Raw genomic sequence first — 21,233 nt, forward strand, 5'->3', positions numbered from 1 at the left:
ATTACAGAGTCAGAGACAATCAGGCAGGCAGCCATTACTGGGACACCTCCTGTCACAATTGCAAGTACCTCCCCTTCACCTGAAGTGACTTCCAGGGGATTTAAAGAACCATTTCCTAACTCCCCTTCTAATTTTTGTTTCCTTTTTTGGGAGTGTGACATTAAGTACCAAGATGTTCAAAAGCAACTGTGTATAGGGAATAAATTATAAACTCAACACACATGCTCAGGGAAAAGCATCCACTCAGCAGACGTTTGAGGAAACCTAAAACTTGTACCTCAGGATCATCTTCAGCACAGAGATGGGTTACAACAATAATCAAAACAAAGCTTGCAAACAGAAACAATAAACTATTGATCAGGGGAAAATGTGACTCCCAGAGTTTTCACATTATTAGATATAAATATCTGGTTTTACACCAAAAAATGGCATCATAGAAAGAAACAGGAAAGTGTGGCCTATTTAAGTATTCAAAGGTAAAAACATATTAACAGAAAATATATCTTATTTTTTTTAATTTTTTTATTTTTGAGTTTTTTTTTTTTTCATTTATTTTTATTAGTTGGAGGCTAATTACTTTACAATATTGTAGTGGTTTTTTGCCATACATTGACATGAATCAGCCATGGATTTACATGTGTTCCCCATCCCGATCCCCCCTCCCACCTCCCTCCCCACCCCATCCCTCTGGGTCTTCCCAGTGCACCAGCCCTGAGCACTTGTCTCACGCATCCCACCTGGGCTGGTGATCTGTTTCACCCTTGATAGTATCTTAGAAAGACCTTATGGCAGATCGATTTTACAGACTTCAAAGACAATCCTCTTGAAGATGCTCAAAGAACTAAAGAAAGGAATGGAAAAATTCAAGAAAGTTATGACTGGAAATATCAGGTAAAATACAAGGAATATAAAAAGAAGCCAGATAATTCTGCAACTAAGCAGTACAGTAACTGAAATGAAAAATTCACCAGAGTGATTCAAGGCAAATTTGAACAGGCAGAAGAAATAATCTACAACACTGAAGATAGTACAACTAAAATTATTGAGTCTGAGGAACAAAAAGAAAAAAAAATTGAAAAAACTTGAAGAGAACATAAGGGAACTGTGGACACCATCAAGTCAACTAATATACACACTATGGGAGTCACATAAAGAGAATAAAGAAAGCTGCAGCGATAAAATATGAAGAAATAATGACTTAAAAATTCCCAAGTTTGATCAAATACATGAATATAAATATTTGAGAAGCTTGGTGAATTCTATGTAGGATAAACTGAAAAGACTCACACCAGGACATCTTATAAACAAATTGTAGAAAGCCAGAGATAAGACATAATCTTAAAAGCAGAAAGATAAAAGTGATTTATCACATACAAGAGATCCTCAGTTAAGTTATCATTCAGATTTCTCATTAAAAACTTTGGAGGCCAGAAGACAGTGGGCTGATATATTCATAGTGTTAAAAAAAAGAAACTATCAAGCAAAAATCCTATATCTGACAAAACTGTTCTTCAAACGTGAGTGAGAAATTAAAACATTTTTAGGTAAACAAGGGCTGAGGGAGTTTATTAACACTAGAAATGCTAAAAGGGAGTCTCACAAGTGAAATGCAAGGATACCAAACAGGAACTCAAGGCCAAATCAGCAAATAAAGAGCACTGAAATGGTAAATACATGTTGATTATAGAAGTATTATTGTAACTTTAGTTTATAATTCCACATTTTTATTTCTAGATAACTTAAGAGACGACTTACTAAACTATGTTTTTGTACAAATAATACCAGTTTGCAAACTTTTCATAAATAATTGAAGAGGAGGGTATTAACCTTAATTCATTCTATGAAACCTGTGTTACTCTGATACATATGCACACAAAGACATTATGAAAAAACTACAGACCAATAACCCTTATCAATATTGATATGAATATGCTCAACAGAATACTAGCAAACAGAATTCAGCAGCATATTAAAAGGATTATATACCTCATCCAAGTGGAATTTATTCCTGGAATATAAGGATGGTTTGACATACAAAAACCAATCAATGTAATACACCATATTAACAAAATAAAGAGAAAAAATGATCTTGATGCAAAAAAAGTATTCACAAATCCAAAACCCTTTCATGGCAAAAATATTTTCTCAATTAGATGAGGCACAGCTCCTTGAGGGCGGGAGTTGTATTCTGTGCACCTCTGCGTCTCATGCCGAGAAGAGCATGGGCTCACAATGATTTATTACATACATGGATGAATTATGCAATACACTAAAATGGCAGGAGCCCATTTCTGCCAATAATTAACATTTTAGAGAAAGGGGCCCTTCCTGACTACTAGCACTTTTCTTCTGCAACTTTAATTAAGATACGGTGAACACATATTTATTAGAAGTAAGAGTCAGGCGAAAGGATTTTCCCTCAGAAATGTGTGATATCTTCCAGAATTAAAGCGTGGGTTACAGTATCAGTGACAGTTACAGATGGAATCTTTGCATCAGGCAATGAAGGAAACAGAACCAACTGCAATAATTGAGCTCATTTGCAGTTCGTTGTTTTCATAAAACATATCCATCAATCAACTGAAACCAGCTGCTCCGTTTTCAGAAGCTAAGGGTAAAATTCTTTACTGAAAAGGATAATAAACCAAGACTAAAATACATGCAAACCTCTAATTCAGAACTACCCTGCTGGTGTTTTATTAAACTAGTACAGAATAAAACCATTTCCACCATTTAACTTTTGAATTTGTCCAGGGTTCTAATAACTTTCATGAGTCAGATAAAAACTCTTGTTTTTGCAAAGTTCTCATCATGTGCTTCTGATAAATGGACACAATTAAGGTGGTCTTGAAGGGATTTTTTTTTTTTCAATTGAAAAATACAATTTTAATCACAAGGACACATGTCAATTACTACTCACTCATTTGACTCAGCTATGCCTAACTATATATGATATGGGCCTTCCCAGGTGAAGCTAGTGTGAACACAGGAGACGTAAGGGACATGGGTTTGATCCCTGGATAGGGAAGATTCCCTAGAGGAGAGCATGGCAACCTACTCCAGTATTCTTGCCTGGAGAATCCTATGGCCAGAGGAGACTGGAGGGCTACAATTCATAAGGGCCACAAATAGTCGGACATGAAGTGACTTAGCACATATGCATGCATGATACAGACTCCAACGCTCAATCAGGCTGGTTTTTCTCACTGCCCCTGAAATATATGCTGACCACTTGTGGTGCAGCTTTTCACTGCATTTTAAATTCCCTAGGGATTTAGGATTTGCAAAGTAATCTTCTATGACCAATTATTATGCTCAAAACATCTTAGCTTTCCCTTTGTGTGTTACAAACTTCTGGTTAATGTTATCAGTGGTGTTTGGCACTTTAGCTCCAAGTTTCTTCCACATGAATTGACTTTTCTTATCCTCAGACTGTGTGATAGAAATTACATTGTCAGTGCCATGCTTTGGTTTTTATGTATATAGTATGATGAATTCATTCAAAACCAAAAGACACCTATTTCGTCACTGCAGACTTGGATACATACATTAGCCACTTTCTCCCATCTTAGATCAATCCCTATTATCAGAACACAGTTTATTTAGTACCACTTGGGGAACATCTAGATCTGCTTTTTTTTTTTTAATTTTTTTCCTTAAGCTGAATCTCTCTGTGAGGTCAATAGCTCTGACTCTAAAACTGAATCCATTATGTCAATTTTAATGGCCGGGCTGTGGGTCATTTGTCTGTCTAAGCTCTATTCTATGAAGGGGACTTGGTTTTAGAAGCAAAATAATAGCTAAACTCTTTATGGAAGATGTTTTTATCCAAAAGGAGAATGAAAAGCTAAGCTTGAATTGGCATTGAATTGTCCATTAGCTGAGCACCTATGGTTGAAATAAAAAAAAAACAGGCTTTTCCTGCATTCAAAGTTCAAATCTGAAAAAGAGATAGACATAAAGTAAAAAATTAAAAAATATGAACAAAAGATACTCGAACGTGAAAAGGAATTATGGATGATGTACCATCAAGCATGAACTAAAATAAACACATAAAACTGGATAAATAATATGCAAGGGAAATACAGTGAAAAAAGCATGATTATATAAAAATGCATACAATTTGGGGAATAGAAAGTGGTTCCATCTAACCTGGTAGGTCAGCCATGAAAATTCAAAGATTTTGAGTCGTAAATGAGCTGAGATATCAATCTGAGTAAACACTAATGAGCCAGATTATATAATCTATACATCTTATAAATTCAACCAGTGACTCTCGACCATCAGTATCCCTAAAAATAACCAGAAGCTTGCTAAAGGTAAACTTTCAAATCTTTCCACACAGGTTCTGATTCAGTATGTCTAGGGTAGACTAAGAAATGTGCATATTTAACAAGTACCCCAGGAGATTTTGATTCAGATCAATACCACCCTTACCTCCAGGTTAAGTCGGGTCCCTGCACCACGCCCTCACCTAAGGGGCTCTTTGAGCTTTGGAGTGTCTTTCTCAAATCTTTCCAAGCTCTCCTGCACTATTTGGGATCAGTAGAGCTGGCAGAATGGCACATACGGGGACTCACACAGTCTTTTTTTTTTTTCAGTCCCAATCTCTCCTGCATGATGTGCTCCAACCTCCCACCACAGCGATGGGCTTAACACACATCCAAGGAGCTCCAGGCTTGTACCTATAGAGTTGTTCCGTGGCCCCAGAATTGCCTCCAAGGGATTGTGTGGAATTGGGTTGCTGAAATAGTGGTGGCACTCAATTTAAGGTGACTCTCCCATTGCACACAGAACAAGTTCCAATCTCTAGGCTATCTCTAGCCTGAACACTTGGACTTTGAGTCATTCATAGATCTATGCAACAACTCTTGCCCTTCTTTCGATTCTTGCTCATCTGGGGTGCCCCTCTGTTCTGAAGCACCTGAGTGTGGCAGGGTTGATGACAGGCATGCTGTATAGCCTTTGCCACTAGAATCCAGTGAGGTTTGCCCGTTCTCTTTACCAGTTTTGTGCCATGGGTCAGGAAGCCAGTCACAGGTAACCACTTACTGCTCCATCCCTCTGCAAAAGGCCATTCTGATTGATATTCTTTCTTGCTTCTGATTAATGTGATTACCTCCTGACATTCTAGGTCAGTCTTAAGCCACACCAGATGAGAGATGGAAATCTCTATGATTTCTACATAACTCAGTTGAACAAATATCTGTTAAGTGCCTAGAAAGTTCCAAACATGATGCAGGGTTTGAAGATGAGAGGAAGAAATTTTGTAGATTATTGAATAAATGAAAGGGCGGCTCTGTGTTCTAGAATTTTCAAAACTCAACATTTATCTCAAGTCTTTGCTGGAGAAATATCACTTATTTAGAATTTTACTTTGGATCATAATTAGCATTTTTTTTCAGAGTTGAGTCTAAATTGATTGTTAAATTGCTTGGCAAAGCTTTAAGAACTGAAAATAATCTTAATGAAGAGAATTTGATTAAGTTACCATTTGTGAATTTAAGATTCTCTCTACATTTTTTCATTATATTCAGTAGTAAGCCTCTTTATTGAACATATACAGTGGAATGCACCTACATGTAAACTCAGTAAACAATAGGTAACAATTGCCATTTTTTAAACATATATTCTTATGCGAATTCGCTTCAGTCGTGTCCAACTCTTTGTGGCCCTATGGACTGTAGCCTACCAGGCTCCTCTGTCCATGGGATTCTCCTGGCAAGAATACTGGAGTGGGTTGCCATGCCTTTATCCAATATATCCTTACATATCCTTATAGTTTCTTTTTTCCTCCCCCCCCCCCCCACATATATCTCATATGTGGCAAGTGCTTGTATACTTCAAATTTCTTAGACCTTTATCTTCTACTGTCATTTCATAAAATGATTTTATTAGCTTGGATTTGGGACATCTATTGATTTCCTCTCTTAATGATGCTTTAATTAAGATTATTTCCAGAAGAATTTCTGTTTACATGGAATGCTGTCTTATAACTTCAGCTTCAAATTAGCCATTACTGACTAGCATAGAAATGTAGCACACAAAATTCTCGATAGTATCTATATTATAATCTTCAGGTATTTGCAACAGAGTAAAACCTAAGTTTTTAATTTTTTTATTCCAGACCACTTTAAGGCAAAGATTATAACACTTTAAAACAAATAAGGATCAAGTAGTGAACCTAATACAGTAGATTCCTAGGCCCCGACTGAGATTGTGATCAATTTAGTGTAGAAGAAGGCACCAGTGGTTCTGAAACACACTTTGAAACACATTTTTCTATTGAGAGGAGATTTAATGAGCAGAATCCCAAACTAAAGGGTCTCTTTATTTTGATAGTGAATTTTCCACTTGTTTTCTATATCGATCCCACTAAATTCTGAATCAGTGATCTCTAAATGGGATGCAGGTAATCAAGGAGCAAAGACAAAAGATTGGAGTGGGGGGAAAGTACTACAGAACTGAATTTAGTCTTTTAATTTACCCTTTTTATTTTTACTCTGTAATTATATCTTATAATACACAAAACATATAAACAAAATAATAAGCTATGACATTTGTAAATACATATATGATGGAGTGCATACTAAAATATTTTGACTAATGATGAGAATTATCTCAAATGCTTGAAAATTGCTGCTAGAGATTATACTAGTCCAGAATATGCTTGTATAGTAAACATTATACAAATGCAGATCCTTAAGACCACAAAGTGCTACTTCTATGTAATACAATGTCATCTGTGGGTCTGGAAAACTCTACAAGGCAACTGTCCTCCATGTAAAGACTCAATAAGGAGGGTCTAGTATTCTGTAACTGTTCTATCTTAAACATTTGGCTTCTTAGATCTGGGCAATAGGGAAAGAAAAAGCAGAAAATTGTGTACAAGTCCTTAAAGGCATATTTTATTGGCAAAGTGAAGTCCAAAGCTATACCTAACTTTGGGAAAGTGGTAAAATGCAATTCTCCCATGTGTGAGAATTACTGGTAAGAAAAAACTACACAAATCCAGTCTATAATACAATTTGTCCATTTCTAACTATGTTGTAAATGTTTGTATGCCCATATTCACATACAGAACCACAAATATCAGTTCTGATCATAGAATTACATAGATATATATATATTTATATTATAATGATGACTGTGTAAGTCTATGTTTTAATTGGGCTTCCTTGGTTGGCTCAGCTGGTAAAGAATCCACCTACAATGCAGGAGACCTGGGTTCAATCCCTAGGTTGGGAAGATTCCCTGGAGAAGGGAAAGTCTACCCACTCCTGTATCCTGGCCTAGAGAATTCCATGAACTGTATAGTCCATGGGGTCTTAATATATCAAATTACAAAGTAGAGTCTATAAGTTAAAGTACTATTAGTCTACTTTTTATATCCAGTTGAAAATCATCTTTTATATATAATATGTCAGATCTTTTAATAGAAAAAAGATGAAAATTATTCCTCTCTAGGCTATTAGGCATAATGTAAAAACAATTAAAAAACATTTGTCTTCATCTTCAGCATCATAGTCAGATTACATATTTAACTTAGAAGAACAGAAATATGATTATAAGAAACTTGGAATTTTGGTGTTTCGGTTCCACAGAAGCAACTAAAGTATTTGAAACTATTCTTTTTTAAATACAGACAATTCTATGGTTTCCACACTGAATTCCATCAGTTTAAAGAGACTTGGCTTTTCACAGCCAAGTTTTAAGCTTGCAGAAATTATAAATGGAAATATATTGTCCTCTGATCTTGGAGGTGGCAACTTTTGCTACAAAACTGGGTGGGAGATTGATCTCATTCTTTGGTTTTCCGCTTTTTGATGAAGAATTTAAATATGCTATATTTTAACCAACACTTAAAAAAATAGTGCATGGCCTCTGTGAAACGGCAATATTTCATAAATACATAATAGCTTCATCAACAAATAAGAGTCTGCTTCCTACAAGGAAGCCACAAATATGTTGAAAAGCCTTAGCTTTCTGCAGGATGCACAAAACTCTCTGTTCAAGTCGCTTTTGGATCATTTACTTTCTTTGTGGTGGCAGCGGTTGTCTGGCTGTGTGGGTATATATTTGAAACACATCTTACAGACTTCTTAATAATGCATTCTTGAGGAAGACTGGAGACCAATTTTCCTTCCTATGGTGTAAGCATTTAAAGCAATTCTCTGATGACTTACTGATTTTCTTTAGCAATTCAAGATTGATTAAATAAGGAAATGAAGAAGATTTTTGAAGGAAAGTAGAAAAAAGTACTTAAAACTTTTTGTTGTTTCATCACGTTTGTTTATATTCATTTATTATCAGTGCTACAAAATCCTTAATAGCTAAGCTAAGACCTCAACTGGAATTATTCATAGTGGATTAAAGAAGCCAAGGTCATTTATCTTAAAGGCCTTTCATCTAGTGATATTAGGTCCATAACATTGACTTGTTCATTCATTCTCAGTTTCCATTTTATATACTCCGTGATGATGTGTTTCCAACTCTAAGTTATTACCCTCTAAGATAAGAGAAAATAAAAAAGGATTCTTCTAGGTCAGACTTTCTAGAGGGCAAGTATCTTGAGTATTTTCTTGACCTACTTATACTGATTATATGATTAGAGGATGACATCAGCAAGTTTTCCCTGGAGAATTTCCTTCTGATGTGTGTCTTTAATAACAATTTAGAACTCTATTAGAGTAAACAAGTCTGGTCTATTTTTGTTCTCTTTTTATTTCAGGAGCAAATTTCACAGTCTTCTATAAAATCTTTTGGAGGATATCTATCTTTCTATCTATAAATGAACAGTTTGCTAAGGGTATATATCTTACTGTATATCTAAGATGAATTTTTAAATAAATCAGTGTGCTCTTTTTAATCCCTTTAAATTGTCAATGAAATTATAATCTGTTTTTTATATAATAAACATGAAATTCACCTATTTGTTTCTAGCTGTATTAAAATTTAAACATAATTGATAGAAAGATTATATCTTAAAAACTCTAAGGTTTCATAGGTAAAAATCAAAGATTTAGTTTAAATTATTTATCCTATCCCCAGAATCTTAAATTTTATATTCTGTGATTTTTGAAGCAGTTAAGGAAAACTCCTTTGTCATCCTTAGGGAACTTTCTTGATTGTAGATCTCCTTTACTTTTAGCAAATTTACTCCACATTAATGATCTAAGTTACTCAAGTTAAAATATGCCATTACTTTGCACCATTTGACCAAATGCTCTGCTGCGCTTAGTCACTCAGCTGTGTACAACTCTTTGTGACCCCATAGACTATATGCAGCCCACCAGGCTTCCCTGTCCATGGGGTTCTCCAAGCAAAACTACTGGAGTGGGTTGCCATGCCCTCCTCCAGGGGATCTTCCCAATCCAGGGATTGAACCGCAGTCTCCCACATTACAGGCAGATTTGTTACCAGCTGAGCCACCATGGAAGCCCAAGAATACTGGAGTGGGTAGCCTATCCCTTCTCCAGTGGATCTTCCCAACCCAGGAATCAAACCTGGGTGTCCTGCTTTGCAGGTGGATTCTTTCCCAGCTGAGCTACCAGGGAAGCCCATTTGACAAAGTACTTAGTAATAAACAAATATTAGAATCCTTAATATCCATATTAATATCCACACCTCTTTTATCATCACCAAACAAAAAATTATAATTTCTTATTTTTCCAGTGCTTAGGCTGTTAACAAAATGCTTTTTTATGCCATTTTGATTTTTGTTGTTGTTGTTTGGGGTGAGGGGGTTAAACCATTTATTTATTTACTTATTTATAGCCATGCTGAGTCTCTGCGGCTCCACCTGGGCTGTCTCAAGTTGCAGTGAGCAGAAACTACTTTCTAATTGTGATGTGTGGGCCTCTCACTGTGGTGGCTGCTCTGGTTGCAACACTCTGGGGGGCTTTAGTAGTGTTGATATGTGGGCTCGGTAGTTGTAGCCCATGGGCTTAGTTTGCCCCATGGCATGTGGGATCTTCCTGGACCAGGGATTCAACCTGTGTCCCCTGTATTGGCAGGCAGAGTCTTTAGCATTGGGCCACCAAGTGAAAGTGAAAGTCACTCAGTCGCATTGCACTCTTTGTGACCCCATTGACTACACAGCCCATGGAGCTCTCCAGGCCAGAATACTGGAGTGGGTAGCTGTTCCCTTCTCCAGGGGATCTTCCCAACCCAGGTATGGAACCCAGGTCTCTCGCATTGCAGGCAGATTCTTTACCAGCTAAACTACCAGGGAAGCCCAAGGAAGTCCCATTTTCACTTTTTTCTGATTTCTTTTAAATTTGTGAACCTCAGTCCTATGTGCATATGGAGATAAAAGAGATTATTTCACTCAGTACCAGTACCAGTACTCTAATACTATAATTTATGCACAATAGCCTTCTTTAAACAGTCTTTAACTCACTAGTTTTTAAATATCAGCCTTCACTTGCCACTTCACCTCCAGAGAAAATCTAGTAAAAGCAACAGGCAATCTTTTGCCAATCCACTTAAAGAGCTTGCTTAAGTTTATAGAGAAAACATGTAATAAAGTTGATCCTTGAGATTATATATCAATGTTACACTCACACAAAAATCTCACACTCAATACCTAAATGTGTGAATTTCTAAACAACAGAAAATGTGATTTCAGGGTCCAAAAGTTCCCTGATTCCTCTGAATCAAGAATATAAGTGTATTATTTTCACGATCATTAGCAAGGCTTTCCTGCATAAGATGCTTCATGAGAAAGGTCATTGGCAGCATTGCAGGACACAGCCCACGGCTGGAACCAGTTCAGTATAAGGATACCAAGCATTTACTATGTGTGAAGCACTGTATACATATTGTCTTATGTAAAGCTCACATCAGCCCTGCATAACACATCTTAAGTTGTTACATGAAGAAATGAGAGTTTAGAGGCACTGTCCTATCCAAGATAACACTGTCAGTACAGAACAGAATAAGAATTCACACGTTAGGCCCTTTAGATTGCAAAGTCAATACCAGTACTCTTCATGCTCTGCTGCATATACTTCACGAATGCTTCCTCTGTCCTGTCCCAATTCAGACCAACTGACAATTCCAGGGAGTTTATTATTTAGCATCTGTGTTTGCTAAATTTCAACATATTTTAAATTGAGGATGAAAAGACAGTATAAAAATGAACTAAAAGATTTCTTAAGTCCCCCCAAACTGTGAATTAATACAAATTTAAATGGCTAGTGTTAAATGCTAAAGTAAAACGCTTGAAATGCAGTTGTAATAAACTACTATTTTTTTTTTACTAAAACTAAACGTAAGGAGTGACATAAAATAATTGCAGATGCAGGGTGCATTGTCTCCCCTGCCCTCAGGTCTACTTTAACTAGGAAGCATAGATCATCCTGAGATTAAAATATTCTACTCAAACTAAGTATTATCACTCAGATATATTTCAGAGTTAATAGTTTGAAGCCAGTACTGTTTCAGACAGGCATCTAATGTTTTCAACATTGTGTCTTGGTATTACAAGCTCAACTCAAAGCAACATGTAAACAATATAAAGTTTTAGAAACTATCGAAATCTTTAAACCCTGACTGCCTTAATAACTGGGGATTATTGCAAAGCTGTCCTGTTAGTCCTGAAGGAATCACTGTCATATATTTAGAATTGAAGTAATTATCCCTCAAGGCAGGAGATAGAGAATAACCATATACCTCCAAAGGACAGTATTATTCTTTAAAAAAATTTTATGTTGTTAAGAAATAATTTTGTTTCACTTGATGAATTCCATTAATTGACTAGTAAACAGAGTGCAAAAGTAAGTTCAAATGATTTTATTATTTTGAACAGTAAGTGAAATTACAGAATATTTCTTCTTGGCTGCCAACTGTTTTCTTCGTTTTAGGAGTACGATCCAGCTCCCAGTTAAAGTATTCAGGCTTTTCTTTGAAAGCTACTTATTTGCTTCTTGACTACAATCATGTGCTTTCAATTTCTTTTGCATTTTACCACTTACTTCTACTGCATTCTTTTATGGCTGAACGGCTGCCTGGCAAAATAGAAACTGAACCACAGTATGTAATTAAGTTCTTTGCACAATGAAAGTTAGTCATCGACACAATTAAACCACTGGCTTCAGAATCCACCACTGAAGGAATGAACAGCATAACCAAAGAACACGCATTCCAAGAAGGTTTTCCTAAATCATGGGACTTGAGACCTGCCTGCTTTTTTGGTGTCATGACAAATATTCAAAATAAGATTACCTTCCAAAACTGAAAAGAATTCATGTCTGATAGTGTCTTGTTTCTCCTCTATTAATCTTTTTACAGTTTTTTCACTGCTTTTGAGAATTCAGGACATTGGTGGCAAGATAAAACAATTTAGAAGTATTCTGCTCAAACCATGGGGAAAAAAGTCCCAAAATGTAAAATGTACTTTTTGACACAGATTAATTTAATAATATTTTGCTATTTTAGTATAATCCATAATGTAATAATAAATGCAATAAAATATGGAAGAGTTGCATATGTTTTAATATGTTTCTGTTGTTAAAATTATAAGCAAGAATTTTAGTTTTAGTTAAAAATGATTTATTTGCTCTAGATATGTTTTAACATCATGCTAAATTGGATTTTAAGTTGATGATCAGATATGAATTAGATTAAAGAGAGCCATTTAGTTGATGAAAATGAACTGGAACAAACAAGAAAGCTGTAAATAGATACAATTTGGCTTTGAAAGTTTTATTTTTCAATAATAAAAATATCTCTAATTATCTCTTGCCCTCTTATCACCTTATTAATTTAAATCATATTCATAGGTTCTAATTGAAGCAAATATGAATTTAAGCTAAAGTATAAAATGTAGAATCACATATTGAAACAGGTGTCATAAAGTTGTGATAACATTCAGTGACTGCAGTTGTTGACACTGACATAGTGTCTAAAGATTTTTATGTAAAGAAGACTGAATATAATATAATCCTATTAATGTAAGGTGCTAATACGTGGAATAGTTCTCCTTTGATATTTTTGTTATAATGTTTTATTGTGATAACTAGTATTGATAAATATAACTTGACCCCAATCAGATATATTAAAATATTAGCATCTACAGAATTCAAAAGATACACTATAATGAGCATTTCTAATTCTAATTTTTTGACTAAGCATTTGTTTTTCCGTTTCTAGAGTATCATATGTATTTTCTAGTTAATAGTAATTGAACATTGTCACTTTACTTACTCCTGTAACCACTAAAGATTTAATAAAATTTGAATTTATGTTAAGTGGTGTGACATCCATTAAGTTGCTGGAAGAATAATGGAGAAAGTAAGGAAACATAACTACCATTTGGTTTGGGAAAACTTTGGTTTGCTTGTCCGTTTTTTACTGATTATATCACACTGTGTCCAACATTCACTGGATTGATACATCCTTCACTTTTTCCTTAGAACATTAAAAACACTTCTTCTTCAATTTTGAATGTTATTATTCCTTCATAATATGTAATTCAGTGTTTCACTATAACTATTTTCTCCAAGAAATTTATCTGTTAATGCTTTAGTGAATATGTCTAGATTAGTAAATTGTGTCTTTAGGGAAAGTGAGTAAAGCACAGTGTCTTATACCACAGAGAGCTCTCAAAAATGTGATAACTTTCAAGCCTTGAGCATTTATGTTGGACAATGTTTTGAAACACATTTTCATTCTGCACATGTGAGGAAGGCAGCTACTCACCTGACTTAAAGCAAAGGAAAGGCAACTCCTGGCTTCAGCATTATTTCTCAACACCATTATCTAATTTGATTTAAAGAATAAAATGTAAATAAAGTTGAAGAATAGAATTACTAAAGAATAGAAGATATAACTAATTATCCCATGGTTAGTGAGTCAAACTAGCAAGTTGTAAGAGAGACTTGGAATTAAAAAATAAAATTTTTGTTAGATAAAATATTGATAATGGATCTTATTGGTTTTGTTGCTAAGTTTTTTCTCAAAATATTAGTGGGAGAATGAAATGGGATGATTGCAAGGGGGAGTCATGGAAATGTATCACCAGGACAAAAGACAGATAATAAATCTGAAATGTATTTGAAGAAATTATGCCTAAAAACTCCCCAAACCTAAAGAAGAAAAGAGATAGGGTACAGAAAGACCAGAGTTCCAAATAAGATGAAACCAAACAGATCCATATTAGACATATCATAAAATGGCAAAAGTTAAAGAGGATTCTAAAGGCAGAAAGGGAAAAGCAAAGAGCCTTTTACTAGGGAACCTCCATAAAGCTATCCGGTTACTGCTCTGCAGAAACTTTGCCTGCGAGAAGGGAATGGCATGATATATTGATATTTAAAGTCTTGAAAGGGAAAAACCTGTAACCTAGGGTACTCTACCCAGCAAGATTATGATGTAGAACAGAAGGAAAAATAAAAACTGGAGAAGGAAATGGCAACCCACTCCAGTATTCTTGCCTGGAGAATCCCATGAACAGAGGAACCTGGCTGCCTACAGTCTGTGGAGTTGCAAGAGTCAGACATGACTTAGCGACTAAACTACTACTACTGAAATTCACATTGGAGAAGGAAATGGCAACCCACTCTAGTATTCTTGCCTGGAGAATTCCATGGACAGAGGAGCCTGGCGGGCTGCAGTCTATGGCGTCACAGAGAGTCGGACACGACTGACTGATTAACACACACACACACGGAATAGCAACAACTAAAAGAATTCAGAAGTGCTAAGTCTACCCTAAAATAAATGCTGAAGGATCTCTTCATACAGAAAAGTAATAATCTATAGGAAAGGGAAAATTCCAATAGAAAAAACAAATATATAGTAAGAACTGATGATCAGTTAAGCAAGGACATAGATTATAAAACAGTAAAAAAGAGAAAGTAAAAGTGATTATAACTACAAAAAACAATCAAAGTTTAAGAATAAGCATGAAGATAACTATGTAAGGTATTCAGGAAACATAAAAAAATACATAAATATATACATACATGTCTACATATTGTATGTGTAAGCTCTCTGGAGAAAGCATATTGGTTTTTGTCCTGTGGAATTATTTCTGAAAAAGAATAGAAAACACACACACATTTAAGATGGACAGTATTTCATTGTCAGTTTTAAGATAATAATCAAAAACGTAATTTTATGAGTCATAGCCTGCTTGACTTTAATCCTTTTAGACATTGCAACCATTTGATTAAGTGCTATGTGAGCTTTCTCCCCCAACACTCTCAAAGTGTCATCTGTCATAGCCCTGCTGTCACAGCCAAAAAATATGAGTGTCTAATGATATTAGAGCTAAGAAATATGATGTTAGCTTTGGCATTTCAGATCATAATGGTTACTTACTGTAAACCATGTAGCATGGTCCCTGTGTATCTAATGAAAAAGAAAGTATTGAGATCAGGAGCATAGTTGATTTTGGGGGGAAAAGGAGACTGAAAGAAATGACAACTTTACCTTGCTGCCATATTTAACACAGAATACCATTAATAAATACCTAATATCTGCTTTTTATTTTTTCTAAGTAAATGACTATAAATGAATTATTGTGAGCAAGTAAAAAATTATGCATTTGGACCAAGGTATTTGATCAGAATACTTGCAATAGCTTAAGTTGCCTGCATATAAGTTAAATAAGCAGGGTGACAATATACAGCCTTGATGTACTCCTTTCCCAATTTGGAACCAGTCCTTTGTTCCATGTTTGGTCTTAACTATTGGTCTTGACCTGCATACAGATTTCTCAAGAAGCAGGTAAGGTGGTCTGATATTCCCATCTCTAAGAATTTTCCACAGTTTGTTGTGATCCACACAGTCAAAGACTTTGGTATAGTCAAAAGCAGAAGTAGATGTTTTGCTGGAATTCTTGCTTTTTTGATGATCCAGTGGATGTTGGCAATTTGATCTCTGGTTCCTTTGCCTTTTCTAAATTCAGCTTGAACATCTGGAAGTTCTTGGTTCATGCACTGCTGAAACCTCATTTGGAGAATTTTGAACATCACTTTGCTATGTTGTGAGATGAGAGCAATTGTGCAGGAGTCTGAATATTCTTTGGCATTGTCATTCTTTGGGATTGGAATGAAAACTGACCTTTTCCAATCCTGTGGCCATTGCTGAGTTTTCCAAATTTGCTGACATATTGAGTGAAACACTTTCACAGCATCATCTTTTAGGATTTGAAATAGCTCAGCTGGAATTCCATCACTTTCACTAGCTTTGTTCATAGTGTTAATTCCCAAGGCCCACTAGACTTCAGATTTCAGGATATATGGCTGTGGGTGAGTGATCACACCATCGAGGTTATCTGGGTCATAAAAGATCTTTTTTGTATAGTTCTGTGTATTTTTGCCACCTTTTCTTAATATCGTCTGCTTCTGTTAGGTCCAGACTATTTCTGTCTTTTATTGAGCCCATCTTTACATGAAATGTTTCCTTGGTATCTCTAATTTTCTTGAAGAGATCTCTAGGTATGCCTATTCTATTGTTTTCCTTTATTTCTTTGCATTGACCAGTGAGGAAGGCTTTCTTATCTCTCTTTGCTATTGTTTGGAACTATGCATTCAATTGGGTATATCTTTCCTTTTCTCCTTTGCCTTTAGCTTCTCTTCTTTTCTCAACTATTTGTAAAGACTCCTCAGACAACCGTTTGACCTTTTGCATTTTTTTTTTCTTGGATATGGTTTTGATCACAGCCTTCTGAACAATGTCACAAACCTCCATCCGTAGTTTTTCAGACACTCAATCAGGTCTAATTCCTTAAATCTATTTGTCACTTCCACTGTATAATCATAAGGGATTTGATTCTGGTCATATTTGAATGGTCTTGTAGTTTTCCCTACTTTCTTAAGTTTAAGATTCTTGCTCCTTGGAAGAAAAGCTATGACCAACTGAGACAGCATATTAAAAAGCAGAGACATTACTGTGCCAGCAAAAACCATCTAGTCAAAGCTATGGTTTATCCAGTAGTCATGTATGGATGTGAGATTTGTACCATAAAGAAAGCTGAGTGCCAAAAATTAATGCTTTTGAACTGTGGTTTTGGAGAAGATTCTTGAGAATCCCTTGGACTGCAAGGAGATCAAACCAGTCAATACTAAAGCAAATTCAGTTCACTTCAGTAGCTTAGTCATGTCCAACTCTTTGCCACTCTGTGGACTGCAGCACGCCAGGCTTCCTTGTCCATCACCAACTCCCGGAACTTACTCAAACTCATATCCATCAAGTTGGTGATGCCATTCAACCATATTATACTCTGTCATCCCCTTCTCCTCCTGCCTTCAATCTTTCCCAGCATCAGGGTCTTTTCAAATGAGTCAGTTCTTCATATCAGGTGGCCAAATTATTGGAGTTTCAGCTTCAGCATCAGTCCTTCCAATGAATATTCAGAACTGATTTCCTTTAGGATGCACTGGTTGGAATCCCTTGCAGTCCAAGGGACTCTCAAAAGTCTTCTCCAACAGCACAGTTCAAAAGCATCAATTCTTCAGCTCTCAGCTTTCTTTATGGTCCAACTCTCACATCCATACATGACTACTGGAAAAACCATAGCTTTGACTAGACAGACATCTGTTGGCAAAGTAATGTCTCTGCTTTTTAATATGCTGTCTAGGTTGGTCATAACTTTTCTTCCAAGGAGTAAGTGTCTTTTAATTTCATGGCTGCAGTCACCATCTGCAGTGATTTTGGAGCCCCCCCAAAAATAAAATCTGCCACTGTTTCCACTGTTTCCCCATCTATTTGCCATGAAGTGATGGGACTGGATACCATGATCTTAGTTTTCTGAATGTTGAGCTTTAAGCCAACTTTTTCACTCTCCTCTTTCACTTTCATCAAGAGGCTCTTTAGTTCTTTTTCGCTTTCTGCCATAAGGGTGGTGTCATCTGCATATCTGAGGTTACTGATATTTCTCCCAGGAATCTTGTTTCCACCTTGTATTTCATCCAACCCAGTGTTTCTCATGATGTACTCTGCATATAAGTTAAATAAGCAGGTGACAATATACAGCCTTGACATACTCCTTTTCCTATTTGGAACCAGTCTGTTGTTCCATGTCCAGTTCTAACTGTTGCTTCTTTACCTGCATACAGATTTCTCAAGAGGAAATTAGTCCTGAATATTCATTGGAAGGACTGATGCTGAAGGTGAAGCTTCAATACTTTGGCCACCTGATGTGAAAAATGGACTCATTGGAAAAGACCCTGATGCTGGAAAAGATTGAAGGCAGGAGGAGAAGGGGATGACAGAGGATGAAATGGTTGGATGGCATCACTGACTCAATGGACCTGAGTTTGAGTAAACTCTGGGAGTTGATGATGGACAGGGAGGCCTGGCGTACTGCAGTCCGTGGGGTCACAAAGAGTTGGACACAACTGAGTAACTGAACTAAACATATAGTATAGGTACTCAATAAAAGTTAGTTATATTATCATTACAAATATTATTGAAAGCATATAATAAATCTACTTCTCACCTTGCACAATGATATTGTTTAAACCTGTCATTTGTAAATTCAGGACACCATATTGTTGTTTCTTACTCAGTAAGTAAGTTGTGCCTGACTTTTTTGCGTCCCTGTGAACTGTATAAGCCACCAGACTCCACTGTCCACTGGATTTCCCAGGCAAGAATGCGGAAGTGTGTTGCCATTTCCTTCTCCATGGGATCTCCCCAACTCAGGGATCAAACCTTGGTCTCCTGCTTTGGCAGGCGGATTCTTTACCACGGAGCCACCTGAGGGAAGCCCTCATGTGACCATACTTCCATGTAATTGAACAGTGTGTAGAGGATACGAGGTAGTACAACAGAACTGAGGAGATAGAGTGGTTTTAAAAGCATTGCTTTTATTTGTGGAGCCTCGGTGGATTTTGAGACATGTCAAAGTAGACCAGAGATAAATTTGAGGAGCAGACATAATTCACAGGGCAGGGAACACACACAGGCTAGTTAGAGAGAAGTATTTAATATTGAATGAAAGGAGGTTTAGCTAGACTATTGGATGTGGAGAATATGGCATACTTATTTAACCAACAACCACTGAAAACAGTGTGGACGACTCAGAAACAGAGGATATGCCCTCCAAAAGCAAATGTACAAGTAGTGAAATGAAAATACGAAATATGAGAAGATAAAATTACCAGATAGTAAGAATGTACAGAGGATGAGAAACACTTGTGGAATGCTCCTGTGATGTTCTTCTTGGAACCTCTTCCCAGCAAAACAACCATAACTCATGAAAATATTTTTTTAAATCCCTTTAAATCTCTGGGAATTGTCCTCTGGGAATTTGCAAAAAGCAAATGTACAAACATTTTTCTTCAAGAAAATCTATGCAAGTTTAGTCTGTGCCATTTTATTCAAAGTCTCTCCTCCATCAGCTTAGTGTGGCTACATCTCTAGTCTGGGCAGGTGCAACTGAGAAGATGGGACTTCCTCACTCTGCTCCCAGCTCCTAGTCTAAAGTGATGACTTCTTCCTGTGACCTTTACCCATCCCCTCCCTACCCCAGCTTCATATTGCAAAAGCTCTACTCCAGGCAAACATAGGTTAGAGTTATCACACAACCATCACCCCAGAGCTCAGTTTTAGGGTAGAGCAGTCTCATCAAGAAAATCAGGGCACTCCAGCTCAGGTGCAGTGGCACAGAGTTTCTGCACAGAAGGACGTGAAATTTCTATCAGAACAGAAAGCCCTTTATGAATGGGTTGACTTTATTTGAAACACAAGAGGAGCATTTACACCCATGAACAGGGTTAAAAAAAAATCAGTGGAGATCTTGGTGCATAACAATTGAGAAGAGATGGTTACTGCAGCAAGGAGCTCCATGACAACAACAAGTAAACCAGACAGAAGCTTAACAATAAGATCCAAGGAAATAACTGGAAAAGAAGAACCATCCATCCCCAGGGTTAAAGGAGTTTCAGACTGGCCTGAAAGAAGTTTTGAATCTTTCTCTGAAAATGGGGTAGCTGATGTTTTATTTAGATAAGACTGTGGAAGCATTTTGCCTCCAGAGAGTTGTTGAAAGGAATATATCAATCAGCTAGCAATTAGTGGAGGCTAAATGAATGTGATTCTGCTAGAGACAGAACATACAAACTTAAGAGGGAGATCAGGTAAAAGGACAGTTGGAGCTCAAATAAAACTGCATTCATCCTTCTGTAGGTTAGCGGGGGACTGAGCATGTACTCCAGGCTGTACACTCTGAAGGGCAACATCAGAGGCTGCACACTGAGAGAAACAGACTTCACTGAATTAATCCTTTCCAGTCACTACACAAATAAAACAAGCAAACAATGACTGGGGAGTGGGTGGAGGAGACAGGATCCAGAATTGTTTCAATCTGTTACCTAAAACAGACAATTTCTACAAAGAAACCGAGTCATGCAAAGATCAGAAAACTGTGATCTATACATAGGGAAAAAATGCAGGCAGTAGAAATTGATTTTCAGAGTACATAGTACCCTTAGCAGACAATAACTTAAAAGCAGCTGTTACAAGTATCATCAAGAAATAAAAATAACTGTGCTTAAAGAATTTAAAGAAGGCATGATAAAATAGTGAACATCAGCAAAAAGATGGAAAGTGTTGAAAAAACAAACAAAAACAATCAAATACAAATTTTGTTGTTCCAAAGTACTGCCAACAAAATAAAGAACTTACCAGAGAGACTCAACTGTATTTTTGAGCTGGCAGAAACAAAAAGCAATGAATTGGAAGATAGATTGATAAATATTGTCAAGTGCAAAGAAAAGAGAGGAAAAAAGAATAAGGAAAAATGAACATGACTTCAGAAGAATTGTTGTTCAGCTGCTAAGTTGTGTTGGACTTTTGTAACCCCATGAACTGCAGCATGCCAGACTTCCCTGTCCTTCGCTTTCTCCTGCAGTTTGCTCAAACTCATTCATGTCCATTGATTTGGTGATGCCATCCAACCATCTCATCTTCTGTCACCCCCTTCTCCTGTCCTCAATATTTCCCACCATCAGGGTCTTTTCCAATGGGTTGGCTCTTCGTATCAGGTGGCCAAAGCATTGAAACTTCAGGTTCGATATCAGTTCTTCCAGTGAATATTCAGGGTTGATATCTTTTAGGATTGAATCATTTGATCTCCTTGCAGTCCAAGGGACTTTCAAAAATATTCTCCAGTACCACAGGTTGAAAGCATTAATTCTTCAGTGCTCAGCCTTCTTTATGGTCCAACTCTCACATCTATACATGACTACTGGAAAACCATAGCTTTGACTAGACGGGCC

Source organism: Dama dama, chromosome 31 (genome assembly GCF_033118175.1).
Source record: "Dama dama isolate Ldn47 chromosome 31, ASM3311817v1, whole genome shotgun sequence".
Lineage (NCBI taxonomy): Eukaryota > Metazoa > Chordata > Mammalia > Artiodactyla > Cervidae > Dama > Dama dama.